We start from the raw sequence: 8,611 nt of genomic DNA, 5'->3' as shown, positions 1-8,611 counted from the left end.
AATTTGAGTGGCTTTCTCTGAAGGACTTGCAAACATTCAAAGCAATGTCACCATGAAAATTGATTTACAAATAAGATAGTTAGTTCCACTCAGTTAAGAGATTTTCTGCTATAATGGTTAGAGAGTAATAGTAATATGATATAAGAATAATGCAACTATCTTTGTTGTTTCAAAACTCTATTTTTCTAATCCTCTTTCTTTATTTTGATTGATCAACTCACAAACGCATCAACTTCATACTACACATGCTAGATCTCATAGTTCTGTTATGCTCAATTTTACCTTCTATCTTCTTCTTCCCACATAACTTGATCAACAACAATGAACATCGTGTTCATCCCTTAAATAGAAAACTTATTATCACCTCACCAAATTCTTTTATGTTTTGTTACTTAATCACAATCGTTTAATATTCATCTAGCTCAAATTCATTGAATCTCAAAACTTAAGTATCACACCTTCACCTTGATCTTTGTGCTTATTCTTCAAATCATTAAATCTCCTTCATTGTATCTTCTTTGAATTTCTCCAGTCGTAGATCTCATAACTAACTTCATTCTTATCTTCAAAACTTCTCGATCAATCTATATTTTCATCAAATGTCAACCTCAAACCAATTCTCTTCCAAATTGTTCTTCTTTCACTTTCTTAGTTTCAATACTAAGATTGATTAACATTTTTCTTTCTTGGTTAATATTATCATCCTTCATTCACTTTTAATGTGCTTAGTGACAACTAAGTTCTTCATTCACCAACCAAACTACTAGCTTGGTGCATCTTTCTATCTATTTGTCTACTCACTTCATGACTTCAAAACTTTCTTATATATTCTCTCAATACTTAATCAAATAATGTAAAACGAACAAATCATCATTATATTGTCAAAGTCTAATTCGTCAAGTGCCCATTGAAATCTATACACTTAGCAACACTTCATCAATATACTTTCTTCAAATCCTTTTCAACAATCAAATGATATGGAACTCTAGTGAATTATCATAAATTCTCACCAATTAGGATTGACATCATGACAACATAACAACTGATATGATTCTTCTACAAACATTGTCAACATAATTAGTTGGGGCTAATAGTCTCCCCATTTGAAATTGATGGAAACACATTACATATCATTAGTTTATGAAGAAATACCATCAAACTAACATAAACTCCTCCAGCTCTAACTTCGTTAGGTACTTTGGAATTTCAATTCTTTTCTCTTTACCAGGTTCTTTGCTATGCATCTGGTTGTTAGCAACTTCTTCCTATTCTCCCCCTTCGAGTATACATCATGTTTTTTCCCCTTTGACAATAATAATTATCTTCATCATACACTCATATGTCCATACAAATTCTCACCCCCTTAAATATTTTATTTCATTCAATACTCTTCCCTTAACTGCTTCCTTCATCACTCTACCCCTTTGACAAAAATGCCAAAGGAAACTATAAGCTTCAATGAGAAACTTACAAAAACTTATAGTTATACCTTGTACCTTGCATGCACTAATTACATCTTCTACATTAGATTCATCTTCACAACTCTAGGAAAGTTCCTAAAGAGTGAACTCATGCATCAACTCCATAAAAATGTTCTGATTATTCATGAATTGATGCAACATGCATGCATCTTTCTCTTAGTGAATATTGGATAGGGGAAGGATCCATAATTTGAGCATCCTAAGGCAATGGATTTGTGAATATATCTTCTATTTGCTCTTTGGATTGCACATATTGTAGTTTGTCTTGTTTTTCTTGAACTTGCTCTCTCAAGTAGTGATACTTGATAGATATGTGCTTTGTTTATGCATGCATCATAGGATAATTTGATATGTTGATATCCCTAGTATTGTCACAATTGATTATTACATATTATATGATGTCCTCTCTCATACCTTACAGCATTTGTTTAATCCACACAATGTTTGAAAAATTAATTGCAACAACTACAAACTTGGCTTCAATAGTGGACTAAGAGATAAAACTATTTTTATTTCTTTCCCATGTTATCAATATTTCTCCTAAAAATAATACCCAAAACCAATACTCTTTATATCATCAATATTTCATGTCCAATCAACATCAATGTACACTCAGCTGAAAATCCCCTTCTTTCTTGTACTTTAAACCACTTTCTTCAGTTCCCTTCAAATATCTAAATATTCTTTTTACTACAGTCATATGTGTCTCCTTAGGATTGGCTGAAAATATTTCTACTACACCAACTACATTTGCAATCTCAGGTCTTCTATGGACTACATATTGTAACTTTTCAATCATAGATATGTATAGTGCTTCATTTACTTTTGTTGAGCTGTCTTCCTTAGACAATTTACATCCAGTGACCATAGGGGTGCCAACTAGTCTTGACTCATCCATGCCAAATGTTTTCAATATCTCCTTGATGTATTTGGACTAAGTTGTTGGAAATATGACCAATCAGCCAAATAAGGTGAGATATGTAGTTGTCATTTATGGAAACAAATTTTTTTTAGTTTAGTTATGATTATTTGTGAAGGAAAATTGTATAAGTATTGGACAATGTTATAGTAGCATGACAAGATTTGTTGATAGTAGAATATTCTCTTGTGCAGTTAACCCTAGATGCATGACATCATCTTGATGATGCATACCAGTGCACATGTCCATACAAGAAACCTAGTTCAAGTTATGGAGGAAATACTAATGTAGTTATTTCACATTGCAGAACAGAGCATGTTAGTAAACTATGTTGAACGATTTAAAGAATTGTTTTAATTATCAAATCTTGATGAGCCGACTCTAATGATGATATGTAATCCGACTAAGGAAGAATTTATTAATATGTTTGATATAAGTAAAGAATTTCAATTGTGAAGTTAGTGTGTTAAGCGATGAGATACTATGTGATGTGAAGTAATGTTATGTGATGCAAGATATGATGCAAATTGATATATGTGCATTTACCCTTGTATGAAGAACTGACAATCAAAGGAATTGTGAAGTATAGCAAGTGATCCAATATTGTATGTATATCTATTCTCTTGAAGAACTTATTGTATAGTTGCGTGTTAGGGCAGTGGGCTCTTCTTGCACATATTTGTATGTGATCCACCAAATCCTAATAGGGTTGAAGCAACTCTTAACTAGGTTGAGGCTTCTAACAAGGCCTAGTCTTCTAACAGGGACTTGAGACACTATACATTCTTCATAGACTCCTAACAAGGTCAATATCCTTAATTGAATTCTTTTATATAATGAATCATCTTGTGGGTTTCATCCCCACCGGGGTTTTCCCTTGGCTAGGGTTTCCTTAGTTAAATAAATATAGTGTTATATGAGCTCTCTTTGTGCATGGTTATTTATACTGTTCAACATTATTGGTTTACTTCCTTATGTATGCATTAAAGTAATTAATAATATCTAGTTGTGGGCAAAAAGATTGAAAATACTGATTCAGTCTCCCCTCTCAGTATTATCTATTTCTAACAATTGGTATCAAAGCTTACTTATTCAGAAGAGGCTTAATAGCTTGAATAAGATCCCTATGAATTTGGAACAGTTGAAGAAAAATCTTGAAGAAGCTCTTGAACAAATGAAAGAGATGGTCTAAGAGTTAGATATAAAGACGCAAAAGCTTACATTGGTGAACTAAAGGACAAGATAGATGACCTAAAGCAAAAAGGACCTAGTGAGCAAACCAATGATGATGATATTGAAGATCTAAAGAAAGAAAATGAGATCTTGAAACATGAGTTAAAAATAGTTAAACTTAAGCTAAGTCTTAAGAAAAATGGAGGAGAGAATGACTATGAAATAAAAGTTGAAAATGCAAATCTAAGATCCCAATTAAGCAAAGTAACATCTAAATTGGAATCTATCAAGTTAGAGCATGCAGAATTAGAGAAATACAACACTATTGTGAAAGGTGAGTTGGTGCAAACCAAAGAACAACTTGAGAAATTATATACTAGCAGTGAAAATATTGAAGAACAAATATCTGTACAGAGACCTGGTTATGAGAAGACTAGACTTGGATTCTTCCTTGGACAATCCACCAAGAAATCTATTGAGAGAAAATAACCTAATACTCCTGAAGTCAAAAAGGATCTAAGCATAAGAAAAATAGATGATACATCTAAAGACAAGGAGGATGTTACTCACTCTGAGAAATCTAAAGAATCTGATCAAGATGAGGATAATAAAGGAAAGGAATCTCATGCCAAGTGTAATGAACTTGAACATACTAGAGATGATTGCAAAGGTAATTCTTTTAAACCTATTTCAAATTTTTATTGTCATGGATATGGACATTATGCAGTAGATTGTAAGAAACCTAAATTTGATAATGATAATACAAATAGTAGAATGTTTAGAAACACTAACTATGCAGGCAACAAAAGAAAATCTCATAGCAATGGAAGTGGAGAAAGAAGATAAATTGTTTGTTACAGATGCAACAATCTTGGACACATAGCAAGGAATTATAGAGTACCTGATAACCAGAATAATGACCAAAGAAGGAATGTACCTGTATGTCAATTATAATATAACTTTGGACACACAACAAGGTTTTTCAGAATGGATTGAAGAAACCTCAATAGGAATCAGAACTACAAAAGGAACAACAGAAGAAATGATGACAGTCTAAAGGAAGAAATGAAGGAGTTGATGGAAGAATTAAGGAAATATTTGTAAAGGAAAGAGAAACTGGAAGTTCTAATATAGTTTAGGAAGAAGCTCATCCTAATGTACTTGATAAGGTAGTAAAGTCACTTATTGTCTGTGACCCATCTTACCTGCATTAAGCATTCTTAGTAAAATAGTGTGTTAGTTAATAATAACTGATGTTAGAGAGAATATCACAAGTTGTGCAGTTAGCAGTATATACTAGACATTGAGAGGAGTCTACAGTGAAGTGCACATTGCTTAATATGACCAATATAAGGTTGTGTAAGAAGAATAACCTCTCTGTTATACAGAGACAATATTTTGGACTAGTGGTAGATACACATTTAATGTGAAGTATAGATTGCAAAAGATTTAAAGGATGCAAATTGATTTACGAACATCATTTTCTTGTGCAAAATCTTAAGTGCAAGATTGAAGAGAGATTTGAAGTGTTGGAGATACGCGAGATCGTTGAAAACCCTAAAACATGAAATTAAGGTATTTTTTGAATTTGTTTAGCATATTTTTAGAAATGGCAAGATGAGAAGTGTTTAATGTTAGTAATAGACCTAGATATAACTTCAAGAAACACCCATTTGTTTATTTTCTTGATGATCCCATTGGAGCATTTTCACAAGTACCAAAAAATGTTCTTCATGTCGAGGACATAAGAGGTTATATTCATTATAAAATAGAAAGCATAGGAGATATTGAGATTCATAAGGAATTGGAGAAAATGTGCAACAATGACTTGTCATTGAAATATATATATGCATATCTAGAACAACTTAACTTAGCTAAGCACATGTTCTATATGGACTTTGATAACCACAAATGGACAAGAATCATTTTGAGCAGAGTTCATGATGACCTTATATGGTTGGGAGATTCAGTCATATGCATTGATAATGACCTAATTCACAAGGTCACAGGTTTGAGTAATGAAGGATGTAATCCTGTGAACATAAAGAATGTGCGCAAGTTAGTTGAAACAAATCTCAACACAAGTTTTGATAGTAGAAACATGAAGATCAACATCATTCAAGATGATGGAGCGAGACTTGCCAGTAAAATATTGGGATATAAGTTCAACCATGGATCTAGGATAGATTCAATCCCTACCAAATTTCTTCATGCAGCTTATCTGATGGCAGTAAAGGGTGAAAAGGTCAATCTATGTGATATTATGCAAACTCTGTTGTTGGATAACATATCAAAAATCAAGAAGTCTAGGAGTGTAGTCTTTAGGTTTGAATCCCTATTGACTCATATATTCTTCTACACAACAAAGAAGTTTCCTAGTATTTCAAATTGGGATGGAAGTGAGTGCACAATGCAGATTACCACTCATGCATATAGAACTAAACCAGAAATAGTCAAAGATATTGATATTGACAGAATAATGAAATCATTCCAAGCAGAAATGAAGCAAAGGTATAGGATACCTTCTGCGATGGTGGAAAAATATAAGGATGAACTATGTTTTATGGTAGAAACAGAATTCACATGCATGGAGGTAGTAGTTCCTCGAGTAAAGTTCATTGAACCTATGGGTTATGAAATGAGTAATGAACTAATTGAAGGATATGCATAGATAATTCTACATTCTGAAGTTGATTTTTAATGCCCTAGATGGGGGACATATACTAAAAAGATGAGAGAAGTCAAAACAAATCAAATAGTCATGGACTCCAAGAATAAGGAAGAAAAGCTAATTGATTCTATCTTAAAGGAATTAGGGATGTCAAGAAAGGAATTTGAAGAGGTGAAAGGGAAACCCTTGGAAATGAAGGCCAATGGTTAATCTAAACTATTGTAGTGGTCAAACCTACTGAAGAGGTCATAGTTGCATAGACAAGTGCAAAAGCACCTATAGTGCCATATGCAGTAGTTGCACAACAACAACCTTTGAGGAATCCAAAGAAAACAAAGGAAGCATCAACACCAAGGAATTCCACAAGGCTTGAGAAAACCAAACCCCCTACTGAGAAGAGAGTCAAGAAAACTACAAGTGGACCAAGTAAGAGAAGAAGAACCTTGCAAATCAGTTCCTCTGAATATGAAGAAGAGATTGGTGACAGACCAGTAGAACCAACAGATAAGGAAGTGAAGACTTTAGCAGGAAGAAAAGCATGGAAACCAAAGGTAGAAAATGTTAACATGAAAATTATTAATGACAATAATTTTGTGAAATTGAATAAGTATTATGGCTTGTATAATAATATGGATAGAAGATAGCTAGAGAATGTTGTAGTTAGAAATATGATCCTAAAAGATAAAAGGTTTGATAGCATAAGAGGTCAAATACCTGAAGATTTGTACAATAGACTAAGAAATAGGAAAAGTAGAGTAATTGAGGAAGATAAGAAAATAAAGATAAATATGGTGAAAAAGTTATGTATAGTAAATAATGAGGAAGAGCTAACAAAAATTCTGAAAGGAATAGCACCATTATTAAGGAATAAGAAGAGATCCATTCTTCTTATGGGAGGAAATTATGAAGAAGTGAATATGGAAACTCAAAAGGCTATAGTTACATACATGTCTACTATGCCTAAGGAGTCTAAGGAGATTACACAGCTAGAGAAGGCAAGCTCTATGCCTAAGGAGTCTAAGAGGAGTGCACAGATAGAGGAGACAAGCCCTACTGTGGTAACAATCAGTCCACCTCATAGTTCTGAGCAACCAACTAAAACTTCAATTCCAAGTGATTCACCACACATTACCATTGGCAGTGAATCTATGCAAGTAGATAACACCAATGTGGTAGTGGATAGAACTGAAGACCCATTTAAAGATTTTGGCCCCAATATTGTTGGAAATATTGTTGATTATAATAGCTCATCTGATGAGGAAATAGAATAGGAGCAAAAGGAAAAAGATGCACCTTCTAAAAAGAAATTTGAAGCTAGCACTAAATCAACTACTACAAGTGCACCTTTAGCAATAGCTACAGTAAAACCATCTACACCACCTTCACAAGTAGCAATAATCACTATAGTAGTAGTACAGTCAGATGAAGAAGAGGAGGCAAAAAACCTTATATCTTCTTTAAGTTAACTCCATCTATAGAAGAAATCAATCAAATCTATTGAGAAGACTTTAACCTTAGTCTTGGATACATTGGAAAAGATAGTAAGTTCTATTGATACACCTGCAGAAATTCAATAGAAAGTAGCAATTTTGTGCAAAACCTTTGATAATGAATTTACAATGCTTACCAAAGTTGCTACAATTCAAGCACGGACTGAGCATGATGGTAAACTTCTTAATAGCATGTGTACAAACATAAGAAATGATATAAAAACACTAAGTGTATGCATTAAGGCATTAAAGCAGAGTATGGAGGAAGGGAAGCAGATATATGCTAAGTACAACATGGCATACCTTCACCTTCATAGTTTTGATGAAAAAATCAAAGAAAAGATAACTGAGCTTCAGACGTTCACTGATAAATATCTGAAATAGAATCAAAAGTTAGAAACCTTTGAGCATACAATACAAGCAATTCATGATAGCATCCAGGATATATAAGCAGAAAAGGAGAAAGCTCTAAAATGATTTACTCTTTTGAGGGACCATTTATCTCCAAATATTACATAGTTACAGAATTAGTTGGAGGAATGTTTGGCAGCCAAGACCTCATATGAAAAGTTTGTGGGTATAGATTTGAATGCAGTAGAGTTAGCTGCATATGCTCTGTGTGCTAATCAATGTGTCTGATGCACTAAAAGATAGTTGGAAGAAACACCTTGCACAGTTGAAGACTAACTTCAATGATTGTTTCTCCAAGTTTTGATGTAGCTTTCATAGTTTGATAGGATTTTCTTTTTTTTGACACCTTTGTCATTGATGTCAAAGGGGGAGAAATAAGGAAATTGTAATTGCAATTGTAAATGTAATTTATATAGCTGTACGTTGACATATGGTAGTAAGATTTTCCTTAAGAAAGCTTTGTAAT

This window comes from Cupressus sempervirens, chromosome 1 (assembly GCF_028749045.1).
Source record: "Cupressus sempervirens isolate cs-2001-9-10 chromosome 1, ASM2874904v1, whole genome shotgun sequence".
Classification (NCBI taxonomy): domain Eukaryota; kingdom Viridiplantae; phylum Streptophyta; class Pinopsida; order Cupressales; family Cupressaceae; genus Cupressus; species Cupressus sempervirens.
Note: the sequence above shows the minus strand (reverse complement) of the source record.